The following is a 14,772-nucleotide window of genomic DNA, read 5'->3' on the forward strand; positions in this document are numbered from 1 at the left end:
TTTATACCCTTGGATACGTGCTTAGAACATCATCATATCATTACTTGTCCAATGACTAAAACTGTTGCTATCCTTTCCCTGCTAGCTTCCTGCCTCTCAATCCATCAATGTCTCTCTTATCTTGTAAGTACAAGGATGCATTCACATCTTGTTACAGCCCCGCACAGGGTAACTCCTTACACATTCCCATCTCATGATGTTTTACCTTACAAAACCCAACACCCTCTGTGACAAAAATGTTCGTCAGGGACCTTTTAAATCTTCTTCCTCTTGCCCTAAATCTATACCCTCTAATTTTAGACTCCTTTTTACCGGGGGGGGGGGGGGTGGGGAGAGACTTTACCCTATCTACGCCCCTCATGTTTTATAGCTCCACAAGGTTCCCCCTCCCTCAACCTCCTGTGCTCCAGGGAGAAAATTCCCAGCCTCTTCCTTCTGATGAACTCACTCTTCCTTTACAGCTGGGAAGGGTGTACCAGGACTTAAACCCAGTGATATAGTGATAATGAAGGGCTGTCAAATATATTTCCAAATTGGATGGGTCAATGCAGGCCTGCGCTCCTGCTGCCTTGGTCTTCCTCAATGCTTGAGGTCACGGATTTGTGAGGTGGACCTGGAGCAGCATAGAAGCTAACTGCAGTGGATTTTGTAGCGGGAATGCACTGCTGCCAGTATGCACTAGTAGTGGAGGGAATTAATCTTTCGGCTGGTTGATGGGGTACCACTCAAGCCTGGACAGCAGCCAACCTCCCAAGATAAGTTCTTGCAGTTTAATTGTAGCATGTTGGCAAGAAATAGTCCTCACAGTGCTGGACCTTCTTGGGGTACAGTCTTTTTCATGAATCTTGGACCCAGTTCATCTTTTTTCAGCCACTGCCCTTTGCCCTTGCTTAGCAGCAACATGAAGCATTGTCTACTGAATTCCTTGAAGCAAGAAGAGGAGCTCCGTCCTGTGCCCTGTCCACCACTGTGGGCATGCTTCCCTTACTGGGGGAGGCAAGTACTATTTAAACTCCCCAGCTACTTGGCCGAGGACAGCTCACTTTGTATTGATGGGGTCTCATAATCTGGCCATTCCTACCCATTCAACTCTGCTGCAATAGATGCTTCATATCTCTACTGAAGCTTCTTGTTTTGCATCAGACCTCCTTGGAATCGTATTTCTTGGTGGAAAAAACAAGCAATTTAACAACTGTGAAGTCACCTAGAGAAGGAGCATCTCTGAAAAGGGTCAGACCTTTTGAATTTCACCTCCTGAGCAGATTCCCAATACTAGACTGGTGTATGCTGGAGAATGTCAACATGGGTTTGTCCCAGCACCATTAACTCTGCTTTCCATGGGCCTAGAAAAGAAAGGCCTGTATTCATGTAATGTCTTCCACAACAATGGGTGGCTCCAAAATGCTTTATAACCAATGAAATATTTTATGAAGCTGTTGTAAAGTCAGAATTAAAGCAACAGATGATTGCACAACAAGCCATCAGAAACTGTAATGTGTCGTCATGTTTCAAAAATAAGGATTGGGTAGGGAGGTTTGGTGGCACACTCAAGGTACTATCTCGCAGCTCCTGTGACCTGGCTTCGCTCTTGCCTTGGGCGTTGACTGTGTGGAGTTTGAATGTTCTCTGTGATTGAATGGGCTTTTAGAATCAAAATTTATTGTAATTAAATTCAGTGTTTTATGGCAAACATTTATAACCATCTTACAACCTCTTACAAAAAAAATACTAGTAATGCATGAAAGGTAAGGCAGCGTCTTTGGTTCATTGATTATTCAGGAATTTGATGGCAACGGGAAAGAAGCTGTCCTTGTGTCACTGAGTGCTCGTCTTTAGGCTCCTGTACCATTTTCCTGATGGTAGCAGAGTGAAGAGGGCGTGGCCTGGTTATGGTGGAAGTCCTTAAGGATAGAGGCTGCTTTTTTAAGACACTGCCTCCCAGTGTTCTGGTTTCCTACCACATCCCAAAGACTTTGAGGTTGGCAGTGTTCATGCTGTTGAGGGGTTGGGCTCTTTAATGGGAATGTGGGGACAATTGGTTGCATGCAAAATTAGTGGAGAATAAGATTGACCTTTGTGAATTGGAATAGAATCAATGGGCCAAAAGAGCAACCTTCTATGCTGCAATGAAAGGAACAGCAGGGTTAATAATCCTCCCAACACTGCAAGCATGTTGTATTGACGAGAGTGAACAGCCAGGACCATGGTCTTGTGACTCCTTCAAAAGACACTGATCGATGTGACTCAGTAACAACTCGTTCACATTGCTCTGGGCTAAAGGCATTTCTATGAATGGCTCGGGTGAGTCTGGTCTCTGAGACTGAATCAGGAACTGACTCCTGCTAATCTGACAGGCTGCTGTCTGAGGTACTTAAAGCACTTTGAAAGGGACCTGAACCAACCTGCCGCTCACTGCAAGCTGCTCTTGATTTCTTTTTATCTCTCTCTCTCCCCAGCTGCCAGGCTGAATGACTTTGAAAGCAAGTCGTGGGATGAGCTGATTAAACACCGGCTCTGAACTCCTGCAATGCAGGGAAGTTACAAATGGCTTGCTGGTTCTCAGTCCATGGAGGTGGCACTCGGGTACAGTTGAACCATTGTGGCACCCCACCCATTTGAGTGGTTTGAGGGAGGGAGATAGCTACCAAATTGGCCTGCAGCTGCAACTTGAGCAGGCTACCCGAGGCCTTGGGAGGGGCCAATTTTTCTCTCTGACCTCCGCCAAAGGGAGTGCATCATTGGCGTCTCGGCTGGGCATTTGAGACCACCTGTGAGCCGATGTAAAATATTGCAGGAGTCTGGAGGGTAGATAGGTGTGGAATTGGCTGGACTCAAAGAGTTAGTATGGATTTGATGGGCCAAATGGCTGCAATTCTGAGGTTAGGGCTCATGGTGCTAAGGCCGCACCCATGAAGCTTCCCACCATCTGAGCCTTGTGGATCCAAAGTGTATTAGCTGGGTCCCGAGGGTGGGGGGGGTGGGGGGTGGTTACATTTCATTTAGTTGCAGTAATAAGCCTGTGTCAGGCAGGACATGATCTTCACGGCCTTCTGCTGTTGCCATTTTGATGCCCAGGATACTGCTAGTGCTCGAAGGGGAAATTGACCTGTGAGTTCTGTGTCAATAGTGTAATTTGCCTTGAATATAAACCTTGCATAAATCTTCCTACCTCAAAGGCAGTGTCATTATATACTATTTCCCAACAAGTGTAGCTGTCAGGTGTCAAGTTTAAATTACTGGTTGCTTGCTTCCAAAAAAGCAGAGCAATTCTTCCTGGTCCCTCACCCAACATTCATCAAACATTTAGTCCCCATTTGATTATCGTGTGGGGATTTTTATGTGCATTTTGATGCCATTATTACCTTGCATAAGAGTAGAGAAATTTGCAATATGTTCATTTTATAAAGCATTTGGGGGCCAACTGCAGTCAGTAATTATTTCCCCACCCCATCCTCCCTCAAGACAAGGACTGCAGTGATTGTGAGCGTGTGTCACTGGGTAACTGAGCTTGATTTAGCCTGCCTGACTTCCTTCCACTCTGGCCATGGCTCCATCAGGACCTTCTATTACTCCGATGTATCTCTTCCCTCGATTTACCGGCTGACCATCAACAGCTGCGGAGGTTGTCTACCTGCCTGACCGTCGCGCGCCAAGCCACTCGCTGGTTTGCCGTCTTCCGGATATGAATGTTTTCAGTTTGAATCTCCTGCTCATTTGGATCTGGTGCCAGTTCCAGAGACATTCCTCCTCTGTGGGGAGCCAGCCCTGTGAGTGAAGGTTTTGACAGCTCTCTTGTGGAGTCAGGACAGAGGGTCAAGGGCAGATGCATGCTGTGGAACAACGGATGTTTTAAACAAGGGCTTTGTGTAATGACAATGGTGAAGCCAGGAAGGATTTATTGGCCAATTTTCCTGCCAGTCAAGCTGGATGTCCAAACTACTGCAAGTGACAATGAAGAGTAGAAATAGAAATATTCTCCACTTTCTGCATTTTTTTTCTTTTTATGGGGAGAGGTTGCTGTGCAGCTAGTTTCTTTGCTCCATCCAAGACCCTGTGGCTGTGCTGAACTACAGAGGGTGGTGTGCCAGTACAATCATCTCCACCTGGTTAACTCAGCATTGTTCTCACGTCTAATGTCAAATAACCCTGGAATGTAAAGCCAGTTTAAAAAGACGGGGAGAGAAAGAGCTGCTGTGCTTATTATGAAAACCTATCTTGGCTTGTAAACATGCTTGAGAATCTGGTCAATCTGTAATTTCAAACCCAAAGCAATGTGATCAGCTCCCTGCTCTTGGAAAGGGCCAAACGTGCCCCTCAATCTTTTGCTGTTGTTCAGGAAAACTAAAGTGAGAAAGAAGCTGCCTTGATGCTTCAGATTCCTACTGCTTGCACAAAGCTTTCCTCAATGTTCACTGGGGGTGGGCCAACATTGTTCTGTCCCACTGGTAGGATGAGCCATGCTGAGGTGGTACAGTCAAAGAATGGCTGGGAAGTCCTCGATATGGGCATCAGGTCATCTGTAGCCAAAGAAACCTCCTGCTTCTTATCCGAGATTTGGGTTGGCTTTTAGCCGATGCAGACTTCACTGGGGGATGGTTGTGATTGCCTTGGTTCCAGGAGGTTGCTGCAACTTTCCTCAGGGCAATGGCCCAGTACAAGCCATGATGAACTGCTTCGTTAGTGATATTCCCTCCAGCATCAGTCAGAAGTGGGGAGCGGCAATTTCCCTGAAGCTGTTATTGGCTGCTCAATCTTCAAACTTGGGCTTGTTTGTTTCATAAGTTGCCAGACAATAACCATTTCCGTCCTCCCACCCCTCCCCCACAACAACCAAAAAAGGTAAGAGGATTAACCAGTCTCTTGACCATCACTGAAAGTGTCACCCCTTAAATGCTCTGGCAATAATCATGATGTTACTTCCCTCGTTATGAGGCACATGTTAGGACTGCAGTGGAATGCACTCTTCTAGTTTTGAAGAGCTGCCGTCTTCAAGCATTTTGATCCCATTCCATTTCGTAGGCAGCAGGGTGGGCAAAAATGATGCACCAGGATGTCGTTGGGACAAAGGTTAGACCTGAGAGGTTGCATTTTGATTTCCTTGAAGCCGATGGGAGGGGGAGACCTGATAAAGGTGGACAAAATCAAGACCGGCAATGAATAGTGAGAAACATTTCTCCATAACCACAGATCTTTTAAATCAGAGGGCTTGGGTAGAAGATGAGTGTGAGAGGAGAAGCCAAGGATAATTTATTTCACCTGGCAGGTGCTTGCACTCCAGAATGTACTGCTTGAGAAGGTGCTGGAATAGACTCCCACAACATTTCAGTGGTATTTGGACAAAAACCTGAATTGCAAACTTAAAGCATGCCCCACACGAAGATCTAGTAAAGGGAATTATTGTTACACATGAACACAGTGTACTAAAGGGCCTGTTTCTGTGCTGTGTAACTCGATTGAAAAGCAGCCTGTTTGGCGAACATCTTCTGTTTGTTCATTCTCTCCACCACTGAGGCATCATAATGGCCATTGTGGCTGCTGTCAAGCGTATTGCAGCAACAACCCATGTTTTCACCTTCCAAACATCTGAGAGTTGGAGATTGGTGTTGGCATTGGGGGATGTGGGGATTGAAGCACGTTGGGTGGGGGGGGGGGGGGGGGAGGGGGATTGGGAAAAGTAGGATAGAATGACTAAGGGTATTGGAATGGAGGAAGTGGAGAAAGAGGCAGTGTGACAATGAACAAAGAGGAGGCAAAAACAAAATGCTGGAGAAACTCAACAAGTCAAACCATGTACTTTATATAGCAAAGGTAAAGATACATAACCAACGTTTCAGACTTGAGCCCTTCATCAAGAACAAAGAGGAAGTTTGAGTTACAGGAGAGCTTTGCGATAATCGACACCTTTGAAACATTATGATGTGGAAATGTGTTGTTTTTCACTGGCTCAGAATTTTACAACACCAATCGTTATGTGGAGATGCATTCACCATGCCAACTGCAAGGCACTCTAGCACCTTGGCAAAGGTGGCAAAGACTAGGCAGTAAAAGCTGGGGTTGCTGGCAATGGCCGCTAATTGTAGATGATGAATGAGATGACATCAACATTTATAACTATTTTATTGGCCTTTTGTACTAAGAGCAAAAGCATCAAACTATAAATCTACCACTGATGAGCTGCAGAATTAAGAGTCATTTGGACAGGTATGTGAATAGGAAAGACTTGGCAGGATATTAGGCAAATAGAACGAGCACAAGTAGTCATGGATGGTTTGGGCTAAAGGACTCGTTTCTCTGCTGTAGAGCATTATGACTCTAATGTGGTCCCCAGGCCCATCAGTCCCCATTTATTGTTTGAAATGGTTCTCTCCTCTCACAATTCACTATGATGGGGAGATCACTTACATTTTAGTGGCATGGAGAATTTAACCATTTAATACAAAAGCATGCTTTGAATTGAAGAACTAGAATCCTAAATGAAGAGGCTGTTTGGTGGTGGTGATCTTTCCCTATGTGAGGTTTTAACGTGAGCCAATTGGTGCTGATAATGGGAATGGTAGCTTGGTAATATGTGGAAAAATCAGTCTCACACAGAGCCCAGGGATGGGAAAAGTCTATTTTATTGTCTGAGTGTTGTGGAAATAGGATTAAAAACATCAAATGGGTCACTGATTCATCCCTACTCACTTGCTGACTCAGACATCCTGTGCAATTAACACTGCAGTATTCAAGGGAGTTTTGTATAATATTCGCTGTTTGTGGCTGTGTGGGACCCAAGAATCCACAGTAGAAGGGAATAACACTGGGGCATTTTATTTTCAAAGGAATCTGATGAAGATCGCAAAGGTGTAATGGAGATTCAATGCTGCAGTGGCTTGCTTAAAAGGGAGCCAAAACCTGGCTGAACAGCAGTAATGAACAGGGTATTGAAGAGAGTACAGCAGATCCACTCTGCACTATTGTCCTTCAGAATTACCTCCTTGTTCCTGGTAATTTATATTACTTTATCAATTGTCCCAGATTTTATGGCAAAGTTGAGGATCTGTCACTTGTGATGTGCCACTCATTGATACCTTCAAGCATTTAGCGATCAGAATGTTTGTCCTGGTCAGAGATCGCTGTCTGGTGAGGCTGCTTAGTAGACATCTGCTCTCTCCCTCAAAATACTGCATGATGCTCTTGTTCTTTGCGAACTTGAGGAGAAAAGCCATTGGCCCTTACTTATTTTTTTTAAGTAGTGTAGAGACACGATTCAAACCCTGCAAAACTTGAGAGGACTCTGGAACAGATCTCTTTTTTTCGAATGCAATTTGGAATTGAGACCCTTTTGCAGTGGATGTGTGTTGGGCAGTTGTGATTCTGCCCCACATCAGAACACAAACATTTTGCAGGATTTTCAACTTAGAATGTTATAAGGACCAAGTTATTTAAGTTTTTTTTAACCATTTTTACAAAAAGCAATGTAAAGATAGGCAGGCACTGAAACATAGATCACTACAGCATAGTACAGGCCTTTTGGCCCTCAATGTTGTGCTGACCCATATATTCCTTTAAAAAAATACTGAACCTTCCCTACCCTGTAACCCTCTATTTTTTCTTCCATCCATGTTCCTGTCTAAGAATATTTCAGCCTCCACCACCATCCCTGGCAAGACTTTCCAGGCCCCCCACATCCTTGTGTAAAAAAAAACTTACCCCTGATATCTCCCCTAAACTTCTCATCATTCACCTTGTAAAAAGGCACTATTTTAAAACATAACATTTAAAAAATATTATTCAGGTTCAACAATCCATGTTTACAATGAACAGTTTTTATGAGATAGGGAGCTTCTTCAATATTGAAAATTTAATTCAGCTCATCCAATGGGATTGAACTCACGCCGTGCCTTTGACCCAAGCCCATGCGCAAAAATTACCAATTTTGGACCTCAGCTTTAACTCCATGCTCTCTGAACCAGCACGCTTCCACCTTCAATAGCCTCTGGATTTCTATAGGAAGTAACATGCTGTCAGTTGTACAATGCACTGACAGTTTGCCATCGTTACTGGAGCATACGCAGGACATGGTTGCGGATGAGATTGACAGGCTGCCATAAGTGTTGGCCCTTTGATGTCCTATCCCATGAGGTTTCATGCTCTCTTCCCAAGTCCAAAAATGTCCAAAATTTACTTATAAATGATATTCTTAATCAATGTTGTTGAATCCACTCTTTAACAAATGTTAATTGCAATTCATATTACATGTGTACAGAACTTCAGGATCATGGATATGGGGCTGTTGATTTTCCATTCGTTACAGTCTTGAACTGAAGGGGGAAAGGGGGTGGGGGTCTTTCAGATTTCAGAAGTGACTGCCAACCTTCCGAATTTGAGCTACCAATGAAGCCTTCATAAAATTAAATGAAGTTCTGTAAAATCACAATTATTTTCTCTTTTAGAAAACTTGTTTCATAGGTGAGTACCCCAAAGGGTATCCACATGAGAATGGGTGCCCAAGAGGTTGTGTTTAGAAGGGGGACACTGTGCAAATATTACTGAAGAGGAAACCGCCTCAAGAATTTGTCTACTGTGTTCTCCGTGACCTATCATGGTTATAGAGAATGTGTCACCATTCGATGTAAATTAACATGCTCGTTGTAATTGGGCAAGGATGCTGTGTCAATCACTGTAGATTAAATCCATATTTATTCCCTTGATAGATTAAGTGTTAGGATGTTTTCCCTTGCGCTGTTCCAACAGATATAATTTCTTCTCAAACTCATTGAAACCTATTAAATTCAGCAGAAATTTCCAGGGTCTGAAATCCTATTGATATTCAGTGGATTGTGTGTCTTCCAGGCCATGCCAATCCCAACACTATTGAGCTATTTTCAGAGAACTAAACCTGCAATTTACAAATGTCAGTGAGCTATGAGCTCCTTTATAAAGAGGTGATTGAAGCTCTTTGGCATACTGACGAGTATATAACATATAACAATTACAGTACGGAAACAGGCCACATCAGTCCCTCTAGTCCGCACCAATTTAAGTGAACTCCACTAGTACCACCTACCTGCTCCCTGCCCATAAACCCCCCAACCCCCTCACATTGTTCGATGTTCTGCTGCCAATCCGGACAGATTTTAGTCTTTCCATTAGGAAGTCCTAGTTTATATTTTTTGCAGAAGAAAAATGATTCATTAAACATCCCCATAAGCAGAACCTGTAATTTGAGGCTTAAATGCAGTTCTCATTTTCAATAAAATCATGCATCTATTAGGCTCAACCACAATTAAAAGCCCTTATTGCTTTGTCATCTAGAAATTATCCAACCTGTTTATTTGATAATGCATTGACCATTTCCAACTATGAGGTTCTATCATAAACATAGAGTTTGTGTTAAGTTAGCCAACCTCAGATCAAAAGAAAGATGAGCACTTCAGGCAGGAATGTTGTTAAACAAACGAAACTGCATGTGCCTAGGTCTAGTGCACTATACAGACATGCTGGAGAAACCCAGCAGGCCACGCAGCATCCAGAGGAAGTAAAAGGTCATCAGCATTTTGGGCCTGGGCTCTTTGTCAAGAATTTGGAAGAACAGATGGACACCAGATTTAAAAAGTTGAAGGGAGGGGAATTTTTCCTTAATAACAGACCTAACCAATCCCTCTCCACCACCCTCTTCCACTTGGCAGATCTATTTTCCCACCTCAGTTATCTCTTTTGTCCCATCCCACTTTCTCCAAGTCGAAGGAGTAGCCATGAGTACTCACATGGAGCCCAGCTGTGTCTGTCTTTTTGCTGAATATGGGGAGTAATCCATGCTACAAGTCTGCACAGGCAAGGCCCCTCAACTTCCTCCATAACATTGACCACTGCATCGGTACTGCCTCCTGCACCCATGATGAGCTCATTAACTTTATCAACTTTGCCGACTTGCACCCTGACCTCCAATGAAGTAGGTCCATCTATTGCAACTCCGTCCCCTTTCTCTATCTTTCTTTCTCCATCTTGGGAGACAAAAAAATGATCCCTCGCCCCACCTGTTCATTTTTACCATGCTTTCTCCTGCTTATGGCCTGAAGGTCTGATTGCCTTTTCATTCCTATGGATGCTGTGTGACCTGCTAAGTTTCTTAAATTTAATTTTTTTAAATTTAGACATACAGCACGGTAACAGGCCAACAAGTCTGTGTCGCCCAATTTACACCCCATTAACCTGCACCCCCAGTACATTTTCAATGTTGGGAGGAAACCGGAATGCGTGGAGAAAACCCATGCAGACATGGGGAGAAAATACAAACTCCTCACAGACAATATGGGACTCGAACCATGGTCTAGTCCCGATCACTGGCGCTGTAAAAGACATTGTGCTAACTGTTACGCCCCCAGCCGTGCTGTCTCCAGCACTTCTCTGTATTGCTGGCAGGAATGTGTGCCTGTTGTCTGCCTTCCTCAATTAATACAACTTTTATTTGTTAAATAAGATTATGAGTTCAAGTCCAACCCCATAATTTGCCAAGAATTATTTATGTTACAATGCAGGTACAAGAGATTACTGGATAGAACTAGGTGTGTGATAGCGTTGAAAAAGAATTGATGTAGAAAAGGAAGTCGGATGTAGACATCATAGAATGGGAGGTTCCCAGGACTTCCCTTGACAAACATTCAACTGACTGCATATACCACCTGATGAAAAAGCATTTCTCTGGAACACTGTACATGCACTAATCACTGCGTGTGTATGAATATAATTTAAAATAAATATATATATAAATATGTGGAATTATTCACTTGTTTACTGGATCTTGTTCATCAATCTCACAGCCTGTGGGAAGCAGCTATTTCCCAGTCTGGCAGTCCTGAATTTAATGCTCCTGTACCTCCTTCTTAATGGTAATTGTCAAAGATACTGTGTGCTGGATGAAAATTATCCTGTATAATTCTTTGGGGCCTATTTAAGCAATGCTCCTGGTGAATGTCGTGTTTAGAGGAAAGGGAGACCCCAGTGATCTCTCAACCATTTAGATGATCCTCTGTAATGACTTCCAGTCTGATATTGTGCAGCTGCCATATAGAACCATAGAACATTACAGGACAGAAAGAGGCCCTTCACCCCTTCTAGTGTGTGCCGAACTGTGTTTCTGCCTTGCCCATTGACCTGCACCCAGTCCATAGCCCTCCATACCCCTCCCATCCATTACCTTTCCCAATTCTTCTTAAAATATTAAAATTGAGCTCTCATTCACCACTCGAAGAAGTTCCCACTAATGCTCTCCCTAAACTTTACCCTTTCACCTTTAATCATGTTATCTGGTTTGTACCTCACCTACACAGGGCCAGTGCCAGACTATTTTGTGCCTTGGGCAAGGGCAACTACTTGTACCACTCAACTTCAATTTTCAAAAACAGATGTTTTGTAGAAAAAAATGAAAAGCACAAAACTTGAAACTGCTAAATTTATTTTAAAATTGCAAGAATATGTAATGCATCAATCTTTGATTATCTTTCTCAAATACAAAAGAAAATATTTTGGCACACAAATCATTTTGAACTAAAGGGCACTCGGTAGAATGCAGACCTCTCCCAAGGGCAACACAATGTTAAAACCTTTCACTTCACACACCTTTGTCTATATACCTTCCAGTGCCCATTTTTTTCCACAAGAACGATGCAGTATGAAAAGGTCCCTTTGGCCCATCAAGTTTGTGCTGACTTTCCCATAACCATTTTCACAAATCTATGCTATTCCCTTTTTTAAATGTTTCCACATTTCTTTCATTTGCCCCCCAGATTCTACAATCACTCACACACTACAGCAATGGCCAATAATCTATCTGCCACATCTTTGAGAATCGAGAGGAAATTGAAGCATCCAGAGGAAGCTCAAAGGGAGAATGTGCAAACTGCACACAGACAGGGCCAGAGTTCAGGGCAGAAGCCAGATGGCTGGAGTTGTGAGGCAGTAGCTCTATTAATTACACCACTGTGGGACGGCATCAACTTGAGCAATAATAAAGCTGATTACATGTCTCTTTAAGAACTGCCTGGAAGGAGAGTATCTCCACATTACACAACAACAACTGGGAGAACTTGTGATACATTGATAGAGAACCATGAGCAAAATGTAACTATATAATTTCAATATGACTTTACACAGAAAATTCAAAAATGCTGTTCTGTTAGGCTGCCTTATGAAACTTTCTTTTAAGAATTTATATATTTTTATTTCTCATCTATGAATATTGATAGTTATTCTGCTATTAGAAAGCAGCTAGTACCTGTCCTGAGCTGTCCATAACAAGTTACCCTGGACCATCTTGGTCTCAAATCTGCTTGGTTCCTCTTCTCATGAATTATAATCCTCTAAAAAGGGGCTAGTCATGGACCGACCGACTTTTCTTATGAAGTGTTAACAAATTGATCAAACCAATGTTAGAATTATTGGAACAATAAATGTAAATATCTCACTTATTCAAACAGCCAAATACACATTTAGGATTACATAAAACTCCCCTTGGCACATCAGAGCTCCCGACGCCGACTCCGAATCCTCTCCTCAGCCTACCTGAAATGAGGGGTACAATTTGCTCTCTTCAACAGCCCTAAGTGGCTGCCTATTTTGCCTAATGGTAGCACTGGCCCTGCACCTACTCAGTGGAAAAAGGCTACCTACATTTCTTTCTTTGGCTTGGCTTCGCGGACGAAGATTTATAGAGGGGGTAAATGTCCACGTCAGCTGCAGGCTCGTTTGTGGCTGACAAGTCCGATGCGGGACAGGCAGACATGGTTGCAGCGGTTGCAGGGGAAAATTGGTTGGTTGGGTGTTGGGTTTTTCCTCCTTTGCCTTTTGTCAGTGAGGTGGGCTCTGCGGTCTTCTTCAAAGGAGGTTGCTGCCCGCCAAACTGTGAGGCGCCAAGATGCACGGTTTGAGGCGATATCAGCCCACTGGCGGTGGTCAATGTGGCAGGCACCAAGAGATTTCTTTAGGCAGTCCTTGTACCTTTTCTTTGGTGCACCTCTGTCACGGTGGCCAGTGGAGAGCTACCTACATTTACTGTGTGTATAACCCTCACAATTTTAAATACTTCTATCAAATCTTCCCTTATTCTTCTATGAATCAGGGGGGGAAAAAAAATCCCTAACCTGTATCTCAGTTCCTGAAGTCCACATGAAAATTCCTTGTAAATTTCTCTCCACTCTTTCATTCTTATTGATATCTTTCCTGTAGTTGGGTGATCAAAACTGCCCAGAGTACTCCAATTTTGGCTTCACCAATGTCTTATACAACTTTACCATATTGAGAACTTTACTTCGATTTATGAAGGCCAATATGCCAAAAGTTCTCGCTCTCTTTACAACCCTGTTACACCACTTTCAGGTAATTGTGTATCTGTATTCCCAGATCCCTCTGTTCTACCACTCTCCTCAGTGCCCGACCATTTACCATGTATGTCCTTTCTTGGTTTGTCCTTCCAAATTGCAAGACCTTACACTTGTCTGCATTAAACTCCATCTGACATTTTTCAGCCCATTTTTCCGGCTGGTCCAGATCCCTCTGCAAGCTTTGAAACCTTCTTTGTTGTCCACATTGCCTCCAATCTTAGTGTCATCTGTAAACTTGATGATCCAATTTACCACATTATCATCCAGATCATTGACGCAGATGAAAAACAACAATAGTCTGGGCACTGATCCGATCCCTGAGGGCCACCACTAGTCACAGGCCTCCAGTCTAAAAGCAATCATCCACCACTACCCTCTAGCTTCTCCCACGTCAAATCTGAGTGTCTGATATTCCTGACTAACCTCCCATGTGGGACCTTGTTCAAATCCTTACTCCATGTAGACGACATCCATAGCCTTTCTTTCATAATGTTCCTGGTAACCTCCTTGAAAAACTATTAGATTAGTTAAAAACTACCTACCATGCTCAAGACTATTCCTAATCAATCCTTGACTATCCAAATACTTGTATATCCATTCTCTTAGAACACCGCAGAAAAATTTATCTACTACTGATGTCAGGCTCACCAGCCTATAATTTCCAGGAGCTTCTTTTGGAGCCTCTTTCAAACAACAGAACAATATGAACTACCCTCTGATCCTCCTGCAATTTCTACACTAGCCTCCCTTGAGGTTCGAGGGAATATCTTGTTAGGTCCTGGGGATTTATCCACCCTTATTTGCTTTAGGTCAGCAAGCACCTCCGCCTCTTCAATCTGTATAGGTTCCATGACCTCAATGCAGAAAACTACTTATCCTAATCCATGCTTTCTCATTTCCTCAAAATTGGTCTTCCTCCAATTGAAAACCTCAATCCAAGGCCAAGACCTGTCCTTTTCCATAATTAACTTGAGAACTAATGGCATTATGATCACTGGCCCTAGAATGTCACCCTACACATACTTCTGCCACCTGTCCTGATTTGTTTGCTAATAAGAGATCCAGTATTACAGTCTCTGGTTGGTACTTCAGTCTATTGATTTAGAAAACTTTCTTGAACACATTTGACAAACTCCAAGCCATCCAAACATTTTATAGTATAGGAGTCCCAGTCCATATGTAGAAAGTTTAAATTTCCTACTACCACAACTTTGGTTCCTGCAGCCGTCCACTGTCTCTCTATAACTTTGCTCCTCCAATTCTCACTGACTATTGGCCGATCTATAATAAACCCCATGAGTTTGGTCATACCTTTCCCATTCCTCACCTCCACCCATAAAGTTGACGAGGCCTCTGGTCTGTCCTGTCTGAGTGCAGCTGTGATATTTTCCCTGCTATGCACTGTCACTCC

At 43.3% G+C, this 14,772-nt stretch overlaps 1 protein-coding gene and 1 long non-coding RNA gene across 2 annotated transcripts in view; both read left to right on the top strand.

Moving 5' to 3' along the window:
* snrkb (SNF related kinase b) overlaps positions 1–14,772 on the top strand; it is a 136,203-nt gene that overhangs the window by 94,275 nt on the left and 27,156 nt on the right. The window lies entirely within an intron of this gene.
* LOC138743968 (uncharacterized) lies at positions 5,683–10,752 on the top strand. The gene is made up of 3 exons (XR_011345147.1): positions 5,683–5,808; positions 6,822–6,986; positions 10,521–10,752. It is a non-coding gene; the product is annotated as an uncharacterized lncRNA (long non-coding RNA).

Source organism: Narcine bancroftii, chromosome 10 (assembly GCF_036971445.1).
Source record: "Narcine bancroftii isolate sNarBan1 chromosome 10, sNarBan1.hap1, whole genome shotgun sequence".
Classification (NCBI taxonomy): Eukaryota; Metazoa; Chordata; class Chondrichthyes; order Torpediniformes; family Narcinidae; genus Narcine; species Narcine bancroftii.